General features: G+C 39.0%; 1 protein-coding gene across 6 annotated transcripts in view; it reads left to right on the forward strand.

The window, feature by feature from the left end:
- Positions 1 to 22,181, forward strand: part of SH3KBP1 (SH3 domain containing kinase binding protein 1) — a 264,182-nt gene that overhangs the window by 50,826 nt on the left and 191,175 nt on the right. The gene's annotated exons all lie outside the window — the stretch shown is intronic.

Here is a 22,181-nt window from a genome sequence, read left to right on the forward strand (position 1 = left end):
ATCATCTCTTGCCCTTTTTAGTATTTCAACTCTTACTGATTTTTTAATCAGTCTCCCTTGCTCCTCCCTTGGGATCTTGTATCTCTCTACATCACTCAGGTTTAATCTAAATGTCTTCTCTGCCTCTTGCTGTCTGCACTGTAAGATAACCATCAGAATCTCTTTGGTCTCTGCTAAAGAATCTTTCTTTTTGCTCTCTTCTACATTTTGGCTTCTTAAAAAATAATTTATCTGTTTTATTTTTACTATGTCTTTATCAGCTTGTGTCATTTGTTGGTTTCTCTCCTCTCTCCTTGCTTCTGCTCCTTCTGAATTTTCCTATATTGTTTGAATTTTTTGTTGATCATCCATTATTATTTGTTGGCGATTCCCAATCTCCAATCCGTATCATGCATCAATTCCATCATCTCCCTATGATTTCTTATAGTTTCCTTGATATCTTGAAACATTAATAGTATTTCCATTTGGGGTATATTTATTTCTTCTTGTTGTAACATTTTACTTTATTTAGTTGACTAAAAGGTATTCAATAATTCATCCAAATCCCAGTGTCCCAGGTTTTCAAGAATATCAAAAAGTCAATGTTAAAAGAATTTGCTCAGTCACTGAACTGTTCCTCAAAGTCCATAATGTTTGTAATCCTCAAAGCCTGTTATTTTACTCCCTCTGAATTATTTAAGTTTATAAGTCTTGAAAGTTAATAATAAAGTAGAAAAAAATATTTTGAGGAACTAAATAGATTAATGTCAGCAAGAATAAGTTTGAAATTGCTACAAGATTCTAAAAAGAAAGGAGGTTTTGGGTTGCCAGATTGGGAGTTATATTACCAGGCATCTGCACTTACGTGGCAGAAAGAATGGATAAATCTGAGACATAAACGATTATTAATTTTAGAGGAACGTGACTTGAAACTGGGGTGGCATGTTTTCCTATGATATGGGAAAAATAAAATATCATATTTTTCGGAGTATAAGGCTTACCTCCCCCCCCCCACAAAAAGGGTAAAAATCTGGGTGCGTCTTATACACCGAATGTAGCCTCACCAACCTGCTGGCCCCCACCCTTTGCAGGTTGTCGGCCTCCACGTGTCGTATTTTCTGGCAGTTCCAGGTGGCGGGGATCTTCACTTCCAGTCAGTTTTTGATAACGAGCAGCACAGATCTTTTTATCTGTTTAAAACAAATCCTACCACTCTACGTGCATTTAACTGGAGGGGGTGGGGTGGGGTGGGGTATGATTTTCATGGGGACAGAAGAGGGATTGGACACCAAAGACTCCACTCATGAGATGCCCCCGTCTTCCTTCCTATAGCCATAGGCATTGAAAGCTTGGCTTTTTTGCAGCAAGGCCCGATAGAGATGCAGCACTTCAGTCTTCCTGGATACTGCCATCTCATAAACACAGTGCTGGGCTTCCCAGCAAGCTCCCTCCGCCTTTGCTGCCTTGGTTGGAGTCTGATTCTGGAAGAGGCCAGGGGAAGCATGGAGGTCGGGACTCAGTTGGTGAAGTGGGCGCTGCACGGGGTGAAAGGCAAGGCGCTGCCACCTGAAAACACTGTTGCAGCAATCTCCGCCATCTGGAACTGCCCAAAAATGTGATGCTGTTTTTTTTGCCTCCTCATGCCCCGTTTTTTGAATCGGGGAGGCAGCGGAGATCTCCAGCAAACAGAGATCTTGGCAACAGTGGTTTTGGGTGGCAGCGCCCTTATGCCCCCTGCACAGCACCTGCTTCGCCAACCATTCACCGACCTCTGCACTTCCCTGGGCCGCTTCCGGAATCAGACTCCGACCGAGCAGCAAAGGCACAAGGGGCTTGCCAGGAAGCCCGGCACCATGTTTACAAGATGGCAGCATCCAGGACGACTGAAGTGCTGCATCTTTATTGGGACTTGCTGTGAGAAAGCCAGGCTTTCAATGCCTACGGCTATAGGTAGGATGAGGGGGGCATCTCGAGAGTAGAGCCTTCGGTATCAAGTCCCTCTTCTGCCCCCATGAAAATCATCCCCCACCCCACCCCCTCCAGTTAAATGCGCATAGAATGATAGTTTGTTTTAAACGGATAAAAAGATCTGCACTACTTGTTATCAAAATCCAAGTGGAAGTGAGGATGCCGCTGATCCTGATGTGGTAACCAGAGGCAGAATTCTTTTTTTCTTGTTTTCCGCCCCAAAAATTAAGGTGCGTCTTATAGTCTAGTGTGTCTTATAGGCTGAAAAATAGGGTACATAGATACTTCCAAGGACACTATATTAGAAATGCATTATTTTTAGTATGGGCAAAAATTAGAGAAAAACACTATTTGAAAATACCAGTCTGGCTCTCCATGATGGAGGCACTGATACACAGAATGTGATTAACATGGAAAAAATCATAAGATATAACAACATTCTGAGTGAGAAAGGGGAACTTAAAAGCAAACAGGAATTGAATAGTCAAGGGATTGATATAGCATGGTGGCTGCAGGTACAAATATAATCAAGATACAAGAAAGATGTCAAAACATATGGTTTTTATAAAGAACCTACACAATTAGATCAGATCCTAATAGGAACAGATGAAAAGCTAATAAATTTTTCTAGAACTATCTACTGAGCATTAGAATGAATGAAGAACAAGTAAAGGAAACAATGGTAGTGTGGGCTAAAAGCTTTGGCCACTCGATAGAATTAGATAAATGGCAAAAGTTGTGGGAGAGGAATTATAAATTAACAATGTCAATTGCATATAAAGAAAACTTACCTTATTTTTTGGTCTATAAGATGCACTTCTTCCCCCCAAAAGTGGGTGGAAATGTTTGTGCGTCTTATAGAGCGAATGTTGACGAAGTGCTGCCACCTGGAATGGGCCAAAAATGGGATGTGCACAGGCTAAAAATGGGATGCGCGGAGGCCAAAAATGGGGCATATAGAGGCCAAAAATGGGGCGCATGGAGACGCCGAGAGGCGGCAGCAATGGGTGGCAGCAATGGGTAGTGGAGATTTCCAACAGCCTGGAACAGCTAAGATGTTCAAGGATATGTCTGCAAAGTGTTGGAACTGTAACCAGACACCGGGCTCATATTACCATGTGGTGAACATGGCCAAAGCTAAAAAAAATTGGACAAAAATTGGATAGAAAAAATGATAAAGGAACTCATAGACTTAAAACCAGAAATATTTTTGTTGGGCATCATACCAGAAAAATATAATAAAGGGAGTATGTACTTAATACTAAATGTGTTAACAGCGGCTAAAATTATATTTGCACAACACTGGAAGAGCATAGAGATCCCTACAGAAGAGAACGTAATTTAAAAAATACTAAAATGTGCAGAAATGGACAGATTAACACTTAAAATTAAAGAAGGGAAGACACTGACTATTTCTTAATATGGGATTCGTTCTATCAATGGTTATTGAGCAGAAACAGAAGTTAGATTTTTTAAAAATACAAGAGAATTACTAATTTTGTAAAAATGTAGTAAATGAATGTAAGCACTGATGTCATATGTTTATTATCAATGTTATGATGAGATATCATTGTCACTTTTTTTTTTTTATTCAAAAAGTTTTACAAAATTTTTCCCCCTTTCCCCCCCTCCCCTCCCCTCCCTTCACAACCCCCCCCCCGACTTCCCGGAACGGGCACAAGGTATAGTTAAAAATAAAACAAACATATGCTAAAAAAATTTCATCCCAACTTAATTATACCCCTACAATCATCAATTCCTAACTTCCCCCAAAAACAATCAAGAATAATACATCATAATCATTCAAAAACAGTCTGATAACTCTTAATCTGATATCTACGTTGAATATAGTCAATCCATTTTTTCCATTCCTTTAAGTATCTTTCTTGCGTATTGTCTTTCAAAAAGGCTGATATCTTCGCCATCTCAGCCAAATTGGCAACCTTCAATATCCATTCTTCTATTGTAGGTACTTCTTTTTTCTTCCAGTATTGTCCTATTAGTAATCTTGCTGCTGTTATTAGGTTTAAAATCAATTTAGTCTCAATTACTGTACAATCCGTAATAATTCCCAACAAGAAAAATTGCGGCAGGAACTTTATCTTCTTTTTCAAAACATTTTGTAAAATCCACCAAATTTTTATCCAAAAGGCCTTTATGTCCTTACAAGTCCACCAAATGTGAAAATATGTAGCATCATCACAATTACATCTCCAACATTTTGCTTGCATATCTGGATACATACACGATAATTTTTTAGGATCTAGATGCCATCTATAAAACATTTTATAAAAATTTTCCCTCAGATTCTGTGCCTGCGTGAATTTAACATTTCTAACCCAAATTTTTCCCCAAGTTTCCAATAATATTGGCTCCTGAAAATTTAGGCATTTTTAAACCTCCCCTTTCCCGAGAATCTTGAATTATTTTCATTTTAACCCTAGCTTTTTTACCTTCCCATATGAATTTGTTAATTCCCTTCTGCCATTCCTCAAGATTCTTATCTTTCTTAATTATTGGTATCATCTGAAAGAGGAATAAAAATTTAGGTAAAACATTCATTTTAATAGCAGCAATTCTCCCCAGCAAAGATAATTGCATTTTTTTCCAAACAATCAACTCCTTCTGAACTTTTTGCCATAAAACCTCATAGTTATTCTTATACAATTTCACATTTGACGATGTAATATAAACCCCTAAGTACTTAACCTTCTTTACAATTTCAAATCCTGTTATTTCCTCTAGTCTTTCTTTCTGTTGTCTGGCCATATTTTTTATTATCACTTTTGTCTTTTTCTGATTTACCTTAAACCCTGAAACATTCCCATATTGATCAATTATTTCCAACAAAGATTTACTAGAATTTATAGGGTTTGTTAAAGTAATCACCAAATCATCTGCAAAAGCTCTTAGCTTATATTCATATTGTCTAACTCTAATTCCTCTATCTCCTTTACTTCTCGTATTTTATCCAATAATGGTTCTAGAGTTAAAATAAACAATAATGGTGATAAAGGACATCCCTGTCTTGTTCCTTTCGCAATCTTAAAAGGTTCTGTTAAGCTACCATTGATTATAATCTGTGCTGTTTGCTCTCCATAAATTGCCCTAATTATTCTTAAAAACCATCTCCAAATTGCATCTTTTCTATTAATTTAAATAAAAAATCCCAATGCAATCGATCAAAAGCTTTCTCTGCATCGAGAAAAATAAATGCTGCTGGAATAAAATTTTTCTTTTCTAAGTACTCCAGTAAATTAACAATCTGCCTAACATTATTCCTCATCTGTCTCCCTTTTATAAATCCAGATTGATCATTATGAATTCTTCGCTGCAGAATTAACATTAATCTATTAGCTATTATTTTAACAAAAATCTTATAATCATTATTTAAAAGTGAGATTGGCCTATAATTCCCAGGTTTAGAACAATCCTGTTCCTCTTTTGGTATCAATGAAATAAAAGAGGTTCTCCATGAGGGGAATTCTCCTAGTTGTATCTGATTAAATAATTCCTTAAGTGGACCTAACATCTCATCCTGTAAATTCCTATAATAACTAACTGTGAGCCCATCCGTACCAGGAGATTTCCCATTTTTAATTGTTTAATTACCAAAATAATTTCTTCCGAGGTTATAGGCCGATTCAGTTCATCCGCTTGTTCTAAAGTTAAATTTTTAACCTTATATTCCTTCAAATAATTATCAATATCCCTATTCAATATATTATCTTTAAGATATAAATTTGTATAATATTCTAAAAAGCTTTTTAATTTTATCCTGTTGATATCTCTCTTGCCTTTGTATTCTATTTTTCTATAGTACGTTGTTTTTGTCTTTTCCTTAAAGTGTATGCTAACCACCTACCAGGTCTATTTGCATTACAAAAGTATTATGTTTGGCATATTGTATATTTGTTGCCACCTGATCAGCCATTATCATATTAAATTGATTCTGTAGTAACTTTATTGCATCTTTAAGTTTTTGATCATGTGGATTATGTATTAATAATTGTTGTTTCTTATAAATTTCCTCTTCTAGATACCTACGCTGTCTTTGTTGCTTATTTCTCTGTCTATTATTAAGATATATTAATACACCTCTCATAAAAGCTTTACTGAGTCCCAAACCATTTCTATCGATGTTTCATTATTCAAATTATAATCAAAAAATTCTTTCATCTGCTTTTTACATTGATTTACATTATCCTGATATCTAAACAAATTTTCATTTAATCTCCAAGTTCTTCTACCCTCTTTTCCATATTGCAATTCCATCCAAACAGGACTATGATCAGACAAACATCTTGGAAATATCTTAGTTTTCTTCACCCTAAAAAGCAAATCATTAGAAATTAAAATAAAATCAATACGTGAGAAGGATTGATGCCTATCAGAGAAAAAAGTATAGTCTCTTTCCTCCAAATTCCGCAGTCTCCATACATCTCTAAACTCGAAATCTTCTATCATATCAAAAAAGGATTTAGGCAGCTTTGCATGTGCAGGTATCTTCTTGGAAAAAATTATCTTGTCCTTTCGTGTATCTATTACTCCATTCCAATCTCCCAATATAATGCACGATTTATAATCCCATAGAATCAATTTATCATATAACATTCTATAAAAATTTTCTTGTTGCTGATTGGGTGCATATATACCAAACAAGAGAGTCCTTTTTGTTTCTATTGTAAGTTCAATAGCAATATATCTTCCGTGAATATCTGCCTCTATTAACTTGGCTGGTATATCTTTTCTCAAATAAACCACTATGCCATGTTTTTTCTCCAAAGCTGAAGCAACAAAATGTTTACCTAACTTTGAGTTTATTAAGTACTTTTGATCTGATAGTTTAATATGCGTTTCTTGTAAGCAAATAACATCATTTTTAAATTGTTTCAAATAATGAAATATTTTTCTTCTCTTCTGAGCTGAATTCAAACCATTGACATTCCAAATCAAGATTTTATTTGCCATTACTGGGCTGCTGAAGCTTTTGAGCAATCAACTGAAGATCGTCCTCCCGTATCTTCGGCCGTGCTCCTCCCACCGCTTCTGTAGCAGAATCCTGAACTTTACTTTGAGTTTGTTGTTCCTTTTCTTTACGCTTAAGAGCTCCCCTCGTCAGTCTTTGTTCTTGTGGTTGTTCCTCAGATGGTAACATCACTGGAATCACCTCAGCTTCCACACCCATTTGAGTCTCTTGAATTCTTTTTTCTATTATTTCTATTTCAAGTTTCAGCACTGTAGAAAGAAAATCTTTGGCCTTAAGCACTGTGTCAATACGATAGTGCAAGGGATCCTTCCTTTCTTTGTCACCCCTCCAGGGTGACATTGGCATCTTAGGGCCCCCCAAAAAAGAGGTATCAGCCAGGATTTTGTGATGCCCCGCTATCCTGACTGTGTTGCCACAACGCCAAACCAGAAGTCCCCACTAGATGCCTGATTAGCCTCCCTACAGTCCAGAGATTAGGGATAGCCTTGTCCTTGGCGCTCCCCATATACTTTAGACAAGTCGATGGGATGGTAATAGGAGGGACAACAGCCATGCTAATTCCGAGTTGGTGAGATTGGAAATGGGTTGCCACTGGAAACTCATCCACTTCATGGTTGTGCTGACAATGACTTCAATCATCCTGGGCCTAACCTGGTTAGACAAATGGGCACCCACCATCACGTAGGAGGATAGGAAGCTAAGAATAGGGGTGGGCCTGCTGCCACCCCACCCTAGCGGGAAAAATAACCATGCTGTAAGGCCCAGCCTCTCCCCCTTATTTAAGAAAGAAAAGACTCTTGAAACTTAGAGCAAACTTGATAGCAAGGCAGATTCAAAGCAGGCTCTGAGGTCCATCAGGGCATACAATTAGAATAAAATAAATTAGAGATCTCTCCCAACAGTCTGATGTGGATCCAGCCAATCTGCAGGTATGAAGATGTTATTGTACTGACCGCTCTGAGAAAAAGGTAAGAGAACTTTCTTTTGCCATCTACCGGTGCTGCAGCACACATGGCCTTCCCTTACATTCCCCAAGAGATGAGAAACTGCCAGGCAGCTATGGTGCCAGGCAACAGTTATAAATCAGGTGAAAGGTTGTACAAGAATGCAAGCAGGGTATGGGATACGTAGAAAGGAAAAGAAAGTAAATGTATCAAGTATAAAATCCAGCCCCTTCTGCAGAAGAATGGCAGATCATGTATCTGACATACTGCCCTTCTCAGAAAAATGGATAATCCACCTGGAAAGACACAAAACAGAAGAAATATATAATACAGTAGGAAATTAAGAGAGTTTGTGGGGGTATTTCAGGTGGAATTTCCATAATAGAGTAGGGGCCATAACATGTTTTTTGGCTACACATTCGTCCTGAGATGAGGGTAGGTGTTTCCAGGTGACTAGATATTGTGTGGAGCCCATAATTTGTGTGGAACTTGAGGATTTATTTGATTTCAAAGTGTTGGTCTCCTTCTACCATAAGGGGGCGTTGGGGATGTGGGTAATGGTGATCTGATGTTAGAGGTGACTTCAGGCTTGAGTAAGCTACAGTGAAATACTGGATGAACCTGTCTAAGTATTTTAGGGGGGAGTAATTCCACAGTAACTGGATTGATGATTCTTTTGATGGGGAATGGACCAGTGAATGGACCCTAGCTTTTTTGAAGGTTGTAAGGATTGTAGGAATTTTGTGGATAAGTGTACACAATATCCCACTCTGAATGGTTTGGGTTCAGTTCTCTTTTTGTCTGCTTGGGCTTTAAAAGCTGCTCGAGCCTCTTTGAGAGCTAGTCTTACTATGGGCCAGGTGGTTTGTAAATTTGTCATCCACACCTTAAGGGAGGGGTTGTCAGGCTGCTGTGTTAGCATGGGGGTGAATTCCTGACCCGTGGCTACTGGAATGGGGTGAAACCTGAGTTATTGTAATCAACTTCAGCAAATGGTAGTAGGTCAGTCCAATAGGCCTGTTGATAGTTTATAAAGCATCTTAAATATTGTTCTAACACCCCATTAGGACGTTCAACACCCTCCCTCCATTCATTTGGGGGTGATGAGAGGAGCTTAAGCATTGGCTGGTGCCTAAAAATTTTTTAAAAGCCCACCAAAATTTTGAAGTGAATTGAACACCTCTATCTGAAATAATTCGTTGAGGAGCACCATGAAAATAGTAAATGTGCACCAAAAAACATTTTTGCTAGAGCTTTTGCATATGGGATTTTTTGGCAGGGTATAAAATAGACTTGTTCAGAAAAAAGGTCCGTAGCAACCCAAATAACGGTGTTTCCCATGCTTTCTGGCAGTTCTATAATGAAATCCATGGAAATCTCTCTCCAGGGTGCTGAAGGTTCAGCTATAGTTTGTAAGAGTCCCGGGGATTTTCCTTGGCATCTCTTGGTGGCTGCGCAGATAGGACAACTGGCTACGTAGCTTTCAATGTTTTTTAAGAGATGGCAAAAGACAGAATTGTGTTTTGATGAGATGCAGGGTTTTAACAAATCCAAAATGTCCAGCAAGTCTGGAATCGTAGCATTGTTGCATCAGATCGACATACAATTTGTTTCCCACCCAGGCTAACCTGTCTTTAATTAGGCAATTGTTTCTGTGTACTTGAAACCAGTCATCTTTAAGGAGTGTGTCCTTAAATTTCTGAGCCGTCGTATTATCGGTGGGCTTGTCAGCCACTGATGCTTGCTTGCTATTGGCTACCATAGTAACGGGTGGGTGGGGGAGGTATAGGTATTTGGTGGGGAAGCGAGCTGGTGGAGATGTCTCGTGATGTGACTGAAAAGGGAGGAAAAGGGAGAGATGCTCTTATTGTCTTCTGCGCAACTAAATAGACTTGTCAAGGTCAACCGTTCTGGCATACCAGATGGATGGAGCCAACTGAAGATGTACCTCAGATGACACCATGGGCTAGGGATTGGACATTCAGCCAGGGTCCTTGGGGAGAGGGATTTGGGAATACTTTCAATATATAATTTTCGCGCCTTTAGCCTCAGATCTTGCTTTTCTTTCGTTACTATCAGTTCATACTCAGTAAAAGTACCTTTCTCTACAAACATGGAGTTTGGGTTTTTCTTTCTTGAGTTTTGAACGGAGGCATACCTGACAGGGCTGGTCTTCTTTTGCCTGTGCCCAGGGGATTACTTTTGTGGCCAGTTGGGATGTAAGAAGCATAGTTTTAACAATTCCAGCCTTTTTGCTGTTGTATTGAGGTTTTCTGGATAGGGCATCGGCTAAGAGGTTTTTCCCCCCTGGGAAAGTGTGAAATCTTAAGTGTGAAGTCAAAACATTTAAAATATTGTGCCCAGTGTACTTGTTTGGGGGAAAGTTTTCTTGAAGTTTTCAGGGCTTCTAGGTTTTTATGATCAGTCCAAACTTCGAATGGGATTTTATTTCCTTCCAGGAAATACCTCCAAGTGAGGAGTGCCCACCTTACTATATATGCCTCCTTTTCCCAGATACCCCACCTCTGCTCCATTTCAGTTAATTTTTTTGGAGGTGTAGGCACGTGGTTGTAACTGGCCGTGTTCATTCTTTTGGAGTAGGACAGCCCCCACTGTCATGTCACTGGCATCTGCCTAGATAACAAACGTTTCCTCTAGGTTCAAGTGTTTCAGAATCGGTTGGGCTGAGAATAGCTGTTTGAGCTTTTCAAATGCCGCTTGGCATTCCATTGTCCAGTTAAGTGGTTGCCTCGGTTTTGGTTTGTCCCCCCCCCCTTTTGTTTTTAACAAGTTCGTAATGGGGAGGGCAATCTTCCCAAAAGCCGGAATGAATTGGCGGTAAAAATTTGCAAAGCCCAGGAAAATTTGTAGTTGTTTGTGTGTGCGAGGTTGCTTCCAATTGATGACGGCTTTCACTTTTTTTCGGTCCATCTCTATCCCCTCGTGAGATATTCCATAATCAAGGCAGTCTATTTTTTCTTGGTGGAACTCACATGTACAGAGTTTTGCATAGAGTTTGGCGGCTCAGGTTGTTCAGGACTGCTCGGACTTTTTTTTTTACTTCTTCCCAGTTTTATATCTTAATTTCAATCATATTCTTTATTCTTTTCCATATTTAAAATATATTTCTTTACCATCCACTATAATTCTCTCACATTCCATGCATTCTCGGATAATAAAACATATATCCTATTATATCTTTCACATTTCATCTACTTCTCCATTTTGCATTAAACAGCATATTTCTTCTTTTTTACTTCTTACATTCACTTCCTTTCAACCTTTTTTACTTTCCTTTTACAATAATATATATTTCTTCTAAATTACATCTTACCTAAAATTTCTACAACTATAATTTCTTTTCTGCTACTCATTTTTCTACTTCTTTTAACCATTTTCTTTCAGTCTCTCCAAAATTCTATTTCTTAGTATTTTTCTCCCTTTCTCCCATTCTCTTATTTATTTATTTATTTATTTATTTATTTATTTATTTATTTATTCATATTTTTATACCGCCCTATCTCCCTAGGGACTCAGGGCGGTTCACAACCAAATAAAAACATACATATAAATACAATTAAAACATCCATTAAAAAACTTATTATAACTGGCCGAATAATTAAAATAGTAATAAAAATAATAAAATCCCCATTAAAACCAATTTGAATTTAAAATCTAGTCCAGTCCTGCGCAAATAAATAGATGTGTCTTAAGCTCGCGGAGAAAGGTTCGGAGGTCGGGAAGTTGGCGAAGTCCTGGGGGAAGCTCGTTCCAAAGGGTGGGGGCCCCCACAGAGAAGGCCCTTCCCCTGGGTGTCGCCAGCCGGCACTGTCTGGCCGACGGCACCCTGAGGAGTCCCTCTCAGTGAGAGCGCACAGGTCGGTGGAAGGTATTCCGTAGCAGCAGACGGTCCCGTAAGTAACCCGGCCCTATGCCATGGAGCGCTTTGAAGATAGTCACCAAGACCTTGATCTTATCTTCTTCTTTTTCTCTTTCTTATTTCTTCCTTTCCACCTCCTTTCTCTAATTTTTACTCTTTTGATTTCCCCCCTCAATCTTTCCCCATTTCTTCCTCTTCTCTTTAGTCTGTCACTGCCAATCCCAGTGTAATCATCTATTTTTTACTCTTTTAATTTTTCCCCTCAATCTTTTCCCATTTCCTTCTTTTCTTTTTTTAAATATCTTTCCCCCTTTCCATTTCTGTTCCATCACTGTCAATCCCAGTGTAATCATCTATGTTTTTATCTTCACTTATTTCCTTTTCAGCAGTGTATTCTTGTTCCTCTTGTTTCTTCCTCATAATTTTTTCATTTTCTCCCTTTGTTCTTTTGCTTCTTTCGCTCTTGCTTTCTCTTATTGCTCTTTCATCTTGTTCTTTAGCTGTCTCTTTTGGTTGTTCCTTTTTCTCTTCCTGATATCTAGCCCCTCTTTCTTCCCTCAATCTCTCTTCTTCTTGGAATCCTATATATTTTATTTTCTTTGCCAAATCTTCATTTTCCATTAAATTCATTTTATGGTTTTGCAAATCCATCAAATTCTTAGTCTGTTTATCATGTGGCACTTTCACCCCTCTGCTGTGGCTTCCTGTCACTCAAAATATGTATCACAACCGCCAATGTGCGACACCTGCCAGCACGTGATTTATTGAGCTTTTCAACCCCCAGTAGGCCAACCATGGATAAATCCAAGAAACGAAAAGTTTCAGAAGAAAACAGAAGGTTTAATTCAACTACATATGCTAGTTTTGTGGCCGCTCAAGAAATAGTCAGGCACAGGGAGGGTTTTGTGGCTCCCAGTGTTTTCTTTTCTGTTGGAAACCGGTCCAAATGGCTCTTTGAGTGTTTAAGGTTGCAGACCCCTGATCTAGTTGCTCTTATCTCCCTTTGTTCTTTTGCTTCTTTCGCTCTTGCTTTCTCTAATTGCTCTTTCATCTTGTTCTTTAGCTGTCTCTTTTGGTTGTTCCTTTTTCTCTTCCTGATATCTAGCTCCTCTTTCTTCCCTCAATCTCTCTTCTTCTTGGAATCCTATATATTGTTCATAAAATAGTTCCACCCTCTCTATTGTATCCAATCTATCTCTCTGTTCCTGCCAGTTCACCTTCTGGAACCAACCATCTAAAATTCACTTTTCTTTTAATCAAATATTTTGTCAGGAACTGGTGTACTTTTCTTAAGTCTCTAACCCTTCTCGGAACTTGTTTCAACGCCATTATCTCTCTACCTTTGTGTTTTATTGTCGTATTTCTCATAAATTGCAAAATCTCTGTTCTCAATGTTTTCTTGGTAAATCTACATGTATCTCTCTAGGAAAATTATTTCTCATTGTATATCTTGTATGTACTCTGAAAATTTCATCAATCCCATTTAATATCTTTTCCGTACTCTCTTCCATTGCTTTTGCTAATATCACCACAATTTTTTGGGGTAGATTCTCTCCTTTTTTCTTCTTCAATAGTTTGGAATCTTAAATAAAAATCAGCCTTGTCCATTTGTAATGCTATAGTCTTTTCCTGATTTTTGTCTTTTGTTGTAAGTATAATCCATCTCTTCCACTTTTTTCTCTGTTGATTCTGCTTTCTCTTCCACTATCTTCAGTAATTGTTCATTTTTCCCCATCATCTCTTTGACTTCTTTTATTTCTTCTTCTACTTTGTTTATTTGTTCCTTAAGATCTTCATGCATTGCCTGTAACATATTTTTTAATTCCATTTTAGCTTTCTATTGTTTTGTTGTAGTATCTACTACCTTTTGTGCCGTGGAGCTGGATGCTGCTGTTATTGATGATGATGATAAATGTGCTGTTACTTTCTTCATCTTGTTCTTTGTTTTCAAATTTCAAAATTTATACTCCAAATATTGAATTTAATTGTAATCCGCATTTGTTATATTGAAATTGATCCACTTCCACTCTGTTCCATCACAAAGCAATCAAGTTCCGCTTTCAAATTAAATCCAAATTTAAGATCAAAGTCAAAATCAAAATTCAATCTAAAATCTTCAGGTTCTTGTCTCCTTCACCTGGACTTTCGGACCTCAGACCCTCACCGCAGGGAGATGGAGCCAGTTCGTTGGTTCCGTCCCAGGCACCAAGATCAAAGACCATTTGACAGCCGTTGCCAGGGGAGCTTTTCATCAGGTTCGCCTGATTCACCAATTACGCCCTTTCCTGGACCGGGACTCGTTATGCACGGTCACTCATGCCCTCGTCACTTCTCATCTGGATTACTGCAATGTCTTTACATGGGGCTCCCCTTGAGGAGCACCCGGAGGCTCCAACTGGTACAGAATGCAGCCGCGCGGGGGATTGAGGGAGCCCCCCGTAGCTCCCATGTAACACCTCTCCTGCGCAGGCTGCATTGGTTGCCAGTGGTCTTCCGGGTGCGCTTCAAGGTGTTGGTTATCACCTTTAAAGCGCTCCATGGCATTGGACCCTGATATTTACAGGACCGCCTGCTGCCGACAGTTACCTCCCATTGTCCGGTACGTCCAGTGCGCGCTCACAGGGAGGGCCTTCTTAGGGTGCCGTCGGCTAGTCAATGTCGGCTGGCGGCCCCCAGGGGAAGAGCGTTCTCTGTGGGGGCCCTGGCTCTATGGAATGAGCTGCCGGTGGGACTCCGTCTCCTCCCTGATCTCTGGACTTTTAAATGCGAGCTCAAGACTCTTTTTTCACCAAGCGGGGCTGGCCTGATTGATTTTAGTATGGGGGGTTTTAGCGGGTTTTAATAGGGTTTTAGTTTTTGAAAAAAAATTAGCTAATATTTTAAGTATACAGCGGTTGAATCAGATTTTTAAACTTGTTATAGTATTTTAATTTGTTTAGGATTTCTGTTGTTTTATTGGCTGTACATCAAATTGGCAAGGGGTTTCAGCCAGCCAGCCAAATCCAGGGTCACAGAACCGGTGCTATTCAAAGAAAAGAAGGATGGGTCGATGAGGCTCTGCATGGACTTCTGTGGGATCAACACCATCTACTTGGAAAACACCTACCCCTTGCCCTTAATAAAGGAGATGCTAGCCCACCGCAAAGGGGAAGGTGTTCACCAAGCTAGACCTGCAAGAAGCGTACTACAGAGTCCGCATTAAAGGAGATAAATGGAAGATGGCCTTCAATTGCCCGCTAGGCAGCTTCCAGTTTAAAGTGGTGCCTTTTGGATTACAAGGAGCTCCTGCAGTTTTCATGCAGCTAATCAACAAGGTGCTGCATGAGCACCTTTACAAGGTAGTTCTAGTATACCTAGATGACATTCTCATCTTCAGTGAAACCACATCAAACTAGTGCATCAAGGCCTAAAGAAATTCCTCACAGCCAAACTCTACATGAAGCTGTCAAAATGTGAGTTCCACAAGACCTCCCTGGAGTACCCAGAGTACTGAGTGTCAAGCAAAGGGATCGAAATGGACCCAGGAAAAGTAAAAGCTGTCCTAGACTGGCAACCCCCACGCACCTGCAAGCAACTTCAGAGTTTCCTCAGGTTTTGCCAACTTCTACAGACAATTTATCCCTGCCTTCTCTGAAGAGATGCTCGCCCTCACAGAACTGTTAAAAGGGGGGGACCCCCAAGCCGAAGCCAAGTCAACCAATGGCCTGGACCCTAGAGTGTCAGTAGGCCTTTGAGGCCCTAAAAAGTTATTCACAGAGGAACCCATCCACAAGCACCCTGACCCAGAGCAACCATTCATGGTCCAAGCAAATGCCAGCAACGTGGCCATAGCGGCGGTTCTGCTACAAGCAAACCCCTAAGGCTAGCTGCAGCCCTGCACCTACACCTCCAAAAAACTCAGCAACACCGAGAGATGCTGGACACTTTGGGAGAAGAAAGCTTACATCATCCGCTGGGCTCTCCTCACCTGGTGACACTTTTTAGAGAGGAGTAAAGTGCCCTTCGAAGTCTGGACTGATCACAAAAATCTAAAGGCACTAAAAACACCCCAAAAACACTTCCCTCAAGCAAGTTAGGTGAGCACAATACTTCAAATGGTTTGACTTTGAATTAAAATACATCTCAGGAGGAAAGAACGTTCTAGTTGATGCCATATACAGAAATTCACAATTCAACAGTCAACGAGAGGAGATCATCCATGTTGTTACCCCACCTCCTAGCTAGCGGCCCAAGTCACCACCCGAGGTCAAGCCTGATGACAGCCACCCACTGAGGTGACCAGTTAACAGCGGAACTAAAGACAGCCCTCTCCGTGGACCCTTGGTTCAATGACAAGAAAGACACCTTGACCCTCAAGGATGGACAGGCATGGAAAGGGACCACACTGTATGTCCCTACCAGCCTGAGACACCAGATCCTGCAGTGCAGCCATGACATTAAATTGACTGGGCACTTTGGTTATCTCGACTGCACCTAGCCAGATGACAGTTCTGGTGACCAAAAATGAAAAAAGACATGGAGGACTATGTATAAAGCTGCACTACCTCTGCAGCCATGAAAAAGAGACCAGGGAAGCCCCCTAGGCTCCTTTTTTTTTTTTTTGCATTTATATCCCGCCCTTCTCCGAAGACTCAGGGTGGCTTACACTATGTCAGGCAATAGTCTTCATCCATTTGTATACTATATACAAAGTCAACTTATTGCCCCCCAACAATCTGGGTCCTCATTTTACCTACCTTATAAAGGATGGAAGGCTGAGTCAACCTTGGGCCTGGTGGGACTTGAACCTGCAATATTGCAAGCAGTTGCTGTTAATAATAGGCTGCATTAGCCTGTTGCGCCACCAGAGGCCCTTCAGCAAGTAGCTGAGCCAATTCATCCCTGGGAGGAAATGGCCATGGATTTTATAGTTGAGCTCCTTGACAGTGGCTGGAACATGGTCATTTGGATCATGATTGACATTCTCAAAGCAAGCCCACTTCAGTGTCTGCATGGGTCTGCCCTCCACCAGGAAGTTGGCCAGGATGTTCATAAAATCAATCTATAGGTTGCATGGGGTCCCCCGACGAATCATCTCCAACAGGCGAGTCCAATTTACTGCAAAGTTCTGGAGGAAGTTCCTGAGGGCCATAGGGTCCAGCCTGGGCCTCAGCTCGGCTTTCCATCTCAGCACAAATGGAACAGTGGAACAAGTGAACACCATGATTGAACAGTAATTATGTGCAGTCTGACTGGGCAGACATGCTTCCTTTCCTGGAGGTAGCCTATAATAACACCGTGCATAGCAACACCAGCCTGACCCCACTTCAGATTACCGATGGCATGGAATTTGTCCCTGTGCCAGAACTGCCCACAGAGCCACCATCATTCATGTCCCTGAATGACTGGATGGATTCTCTGAAGAAAGGATGGGAAAATACCAAACAAGCCCTGTGGGAAGTGGCAAGGACCTATAAAGAGCAAGCCGGCAAGCACTGCTCCTCCCAACTTCCTTTCTGGGTTGGGGACAAAGTGTATCGGTCAACAAAGTATTTGAAATGGAAATCGAGGAAAAAGGAGAAACAGAATACTATTTAATTTGGGATGTATGATATAATTGGTTAGATAGTAGAAGCAAAGATTAGAAAATAAATGAGGAAAGACAATTAACAAATTAGAAATGTGAAATAAGTATAAAAATAATGATATATATATATTATATATATTATTATATTATGGTAAGATGTTACAAAAATTTAAGATGTAAAAAATATTGAGAATGATAATTATATACTGTATATATATTAGTATATATAAGAGTAAAAAACTGTAGATGCACACTGGTATAGTGCTGCTGCAAAGCAAAGATTGTAAGGTAAAATGAAGAAAACCGGGGGTGGGTTTCTACCAGTTTGCTCTGGTTTGGGCGAACCTGTAGCAGCAATGGTGGGAGGCTCCGCCTACCTGCCCAGACACCATCAAAAACACTCTGAGCATGCGCAGAAGTGCCACACGCTCGCAAAGTGAGGGTGCGAGTTTGCATGCTACCAATAGCGAACCGGGATTTGAATCCCATCTCTGAAGAAAACTGTATAATAAAAATATTTTGAAGGGAAAAAAAAGTATTTGAAATTGAAGTGGCCAAGTCGAAAGCTAGGTCCTAAGTTTCTGGGGCCATTTCAATAGTGAAAGTGATAAACCATACAGCTTAGACTCCCACACTTATTAGGGAAAGTGCATCCAGTCTTTCATAGCAGCTTGTTAAAACTGGCAGTAGGTTCCCAGCTAAGACCAGTTGACCAGGCAGTCCCAAGAACTATTGTAGTGCAGGGAGAGACCCACTATGAAGTAAAGAAAATTTTGGATTCACACCTGAATCGGGGTTGACTGCAGTACTTGGTCCACTGGAAAGGCTATCCCCTGTCTGAGGCCACCTGGGTGAAAAGTTAGGATATGAAAGCTGATAGATTAGTCAAGCAGTTTCACAACAAGTAGACCAGGAAGCCCAAGGAACTGCTGGGAGGAGGTTGGGGAGGCTGAAACGGGGTTGATTTAATTCTCTATGGTTTTTTCTTCTTTTTTTCAGCCAGACTAGTATTTTCATATAATGTCTTTCTTTAACTTTCCCCCGTACTAACAATAATGCATTTCTAACAAAATGTCTTTGAAAGTATCCATGTATTTTATTTTTGCCATACCATAAAAAAGCATGCTACCCCAATTGGAGATCATGCCCCTTCAAATTTAATAATCTTTTATGTCTCAAATTTACCCATTCTTTTACCCAGGCAAGTGCAGTGGTGTGGTAATGTAGCTCCGAATCTGGCAACCCAAAGCCCCCTTTATGTTTAGTATCTTGTAGCAGTTTCAATTTTATTCTTGCTTTTTTCCCTTGGCAAATATATCTTAATATCATTTTGCTTAGTTCTTCAAATAATTTTTTTCTAGTTTTATCAGAATTGTTTGAAATAAGAATAATAGTCTCGGCAATATTCATTTTTATTTTAGCTGTTCTTCTTATCAATAGCTACAGATTTTTCCATTTCTCCAAGTGTAATTTAATTTGTTGTAACAATTTCATATAGTTCTCTTCTTTAATAGTTGCTCATCTTGCTGTTAACTGAATTCCTAAATATTTTTCTTCACTATCTGAATATCTATCTTCTCCACCAGCTCTTTTTTTATTTCTCTGTAATTTTTGACTAATGTTTTAGTTTTCTCTTGTTCATTTTCAGTCCTGCCACTTCATCATATTCTGCTATCATTTTTATTAACTTGGGACCAGTTTCCAGTGGTTCTTCTAAAATGAACACCATGTCATCTGCAAATACATGTAATTTGTATTTTTCTGTTTTTATTTCCATTCCTTTTATTTCTGGGTCTTTTCTAATACTTCTATTTAATACTTCCAATATTAATATAAATAGTAAAGGGGACAGAGGGCATCCTTGCTTCATGCCTTTCCTTATGTTAAAGTTCTCTGTCATGTCCCCATTGACCATCACATTTGCTGTTTGTTTAACATATATTACTTTTATCATGTTAATAAATTCCTCTGCAAAATCCATATATTTTAATTGTAGTAACATGAATTGCCAGTTTATGTTATCAAATGCTTTCTGTGCATCTAAAAATATCAATGGCATTTGTTTTTCGGAATGTATTACAGGATAATTCTCATATTATTTTTAATTTGCCTTTTCAGTAATAGTCCATTCTGGTCTGGATGTATAAATTCATTCAAGAATATTTTTAATCTCTCTGCAATTATTGAAGCATATATCGTGTAATTTGCATTTAATAGTGATATTAGTCTGTAATTTTTTATCCCTGTACTATCTGATTCTTCTTTCAATATTAGAGTTATATTTGCTTCCCTGCATGTATTTGGTATTTTAGCCTCTTACAATACTTCATTGTAGACTTCCAACATTGGAATACCTAAAGTATCTTGTAGGCCTTTATAAAGTTCTGCCGGTAATCCATCTGGTGCTGGTGTTTTATTGTTTTTTGTCTCTTAATCACCTCTATTAATTCCATAAATCTATACTTCGAGGAAGCCTCTGGCCTTGGAATTTTGATTTCATCTGGGCTGTTATTTGGAACCCTGACATTGTCATGTTTTTAATTTCTATTCTGTCCCAAATGTACAACTAAAATAAAATGTAAGTAAATCAAAAACAGCAAATTATTGAAATCTTTTCAAGGTAGGAGTAAAGTTCCATTAAGCAAACAGAAGGTAGAATGTGAAATTGCCAGGTAATGTTGCTATCTCATGGCATCTTTTATATCAATGTTAAACCTTTACAGTAAAAAAGAACCACAATAAAAACTAAAGCATTTACTGCATATAACTAACTGCATTGGATTCCAGTTTTTAACAGTACTATTTCTAGAATAAGAATGATTAAAACATGAATAAGAAATGCATAGGCAAACTTTAAACATTTTTATAGAATTAAGGAAAGATAGATTATAACGTTATTTGATATTTGTTTTTCTAGCTTTTAAAACATGAGAATGTCTGCTTGGTGCTAGTTATAGCAGGCCTGCACAACTAGAGGAGAAGGAGCTATATTTATATATTAAAAATATTCATGACTCACAAAGTAATAGCAGCAGTGGTGGGATTCAGCCAGTTTGCACCACTTTGAGAGAACCGGTTGTTAACTTTCAGAGCAGTTTGGCAAACTGGTTATTGGAAGAAATCATTAGGGCAGAGAACCAGTTGTTAAATTACTTGAATCCCACCACTGAATAGCAGGTGTACCAATCAGCTGTTGGCAGCTAGCAGCACAGCATAAAGAAAGAAAGCTGGTAGTTTTAGTAAGACCTAGAATTGTTGGAAGTGCGTGGCAGTGTGTCTTTCAGCATAGTAGCACTGGTTGAATCTTCCTGGTGGCTATCAGCCTTTGTGAGTAACCTGACAGGAAACGCGACTCTATGAGCTAACTCTACTTTATTGTAAGGCTACCTTAACAAACTCTTGTAAGTCTGAAAGTACAAATTTCTTGCCTATCACATTATGGTGGGTCCTTCCTAAGTTACTTGCTTTGACTATTAAACAATTGCGACTCCTGCTTTTCTTGTCTGATAGTTTCCTAGGGGAATCTCCTCTTCCTTTTCCTCAAGGTTATCCATGCATCTATTACAGTGGTGGCACAATGGTTGTACAATATTGAGCCTTCAAAACAGCTAGCAGGTCATACAAGGCTGCTTGGTGGGCTAGATATTGTTCTAAAGCTGTTTTGACTGATTTTAATGGTAATTTGTATATAATGAAATGCTTGAACAACTACAGCAATAGCACTTAGCTTTATATACCACTTCATAGTGCTTTGCAGCCCTCTTTAAGTGGTTTACAGAATAAGCATGTTGCCTCCAACTATCTGGGTCCTCATTTTACCGACCTAGAAAGGTTGAATCAACCTTCAGCCAGTGAGATTCATTAAAATATCTTCAGACAATTTATTGTTATATAAATTCCTTTTTTGCCTTTTTTAAATAGCTCTTTGTAGTGACTATAATAGATTCTTGACAATTTTTATTAAAAAAAGTCTTGTCATATGAACGATATTGAAAGCATAACTGGAAACAGTCCAAATGATTAAATAAACAAAATATATCTCCATATTATCTAAGTGTTTCTTAACTTGGACAACTTTAAGATGTGTGGATTTCAACATGCTGGCTGGAGAATTCTGGGAGCTGGAGTCTGTAAATCTTGAAGTTACCAAAACTGAGAAATACTCAATTAAATTATTCATTGCATGCTGGTAGTTTTCTGGCATTTTTAAACTTGAAAATCTGATGATTTATTTAAAGAAGTGGAACATCAATGCAGCAACCATAATTTATAATTCATTATTAGCATAACGTTTCTGCCATTTTAAGGTTTTCTTTTTGTTTCTGCCTGATTAATAGTTCATTGTTATGAAGATCCTTTGACTCAGTATGTATAAATGAGAGAGGAAGATCATTCTGGTTGCAGGAAGAATTGAATGTTGGATAAAACTGCCCAGAATAAAATTTTAAAAAACTCTAAAGTTCAGTGTCAGACTTTCTTTAACAGCACTTTCTTTCTAAAACTCCATGAATGACTTTTGCTGTAGCTGAGGGGCACAGTCCATAGAAAGAAACTGAAAACTTAGCACATTTACTTCAAATTCTTCCTTCCAATTCCATATATCTCTGGTCACCAAGATCTCTTCAAAGCTTGTGCTTTCTATCTGCAGTTGATGAGGCTATAAGAAATATCATACTCACTGCCAGACAGCTTCTTCTCTGGCTCCTTGATGGTAGTTTGCATTATACACCTGCAGTCAGAGTTATTTTTCTTGTTAATGTCACTTGCTGATTCTTTAATTTAATATAATTGTGTGGAAGAAGGCATTGTGTTTATGTTGAATAACCCACAGGCTGCTTCTGGTCTACCAAATCC

This window comes from Ahaetulla prasina, chromosome 5 (assembly GCF_028640845.1).
Source record: "Ahaetulla prasina isolate Xishuangbanna chromosome 5, ASM2864084v1, whole genome shotgun sequence".
In the NCBI taxonomy this organism is placed as follows: Eukaryota; Metazoa; Chordata; class Lepidosauria; order Squamata; family Colubridae; genus Ahaetulla; species Ahaetulla prasina.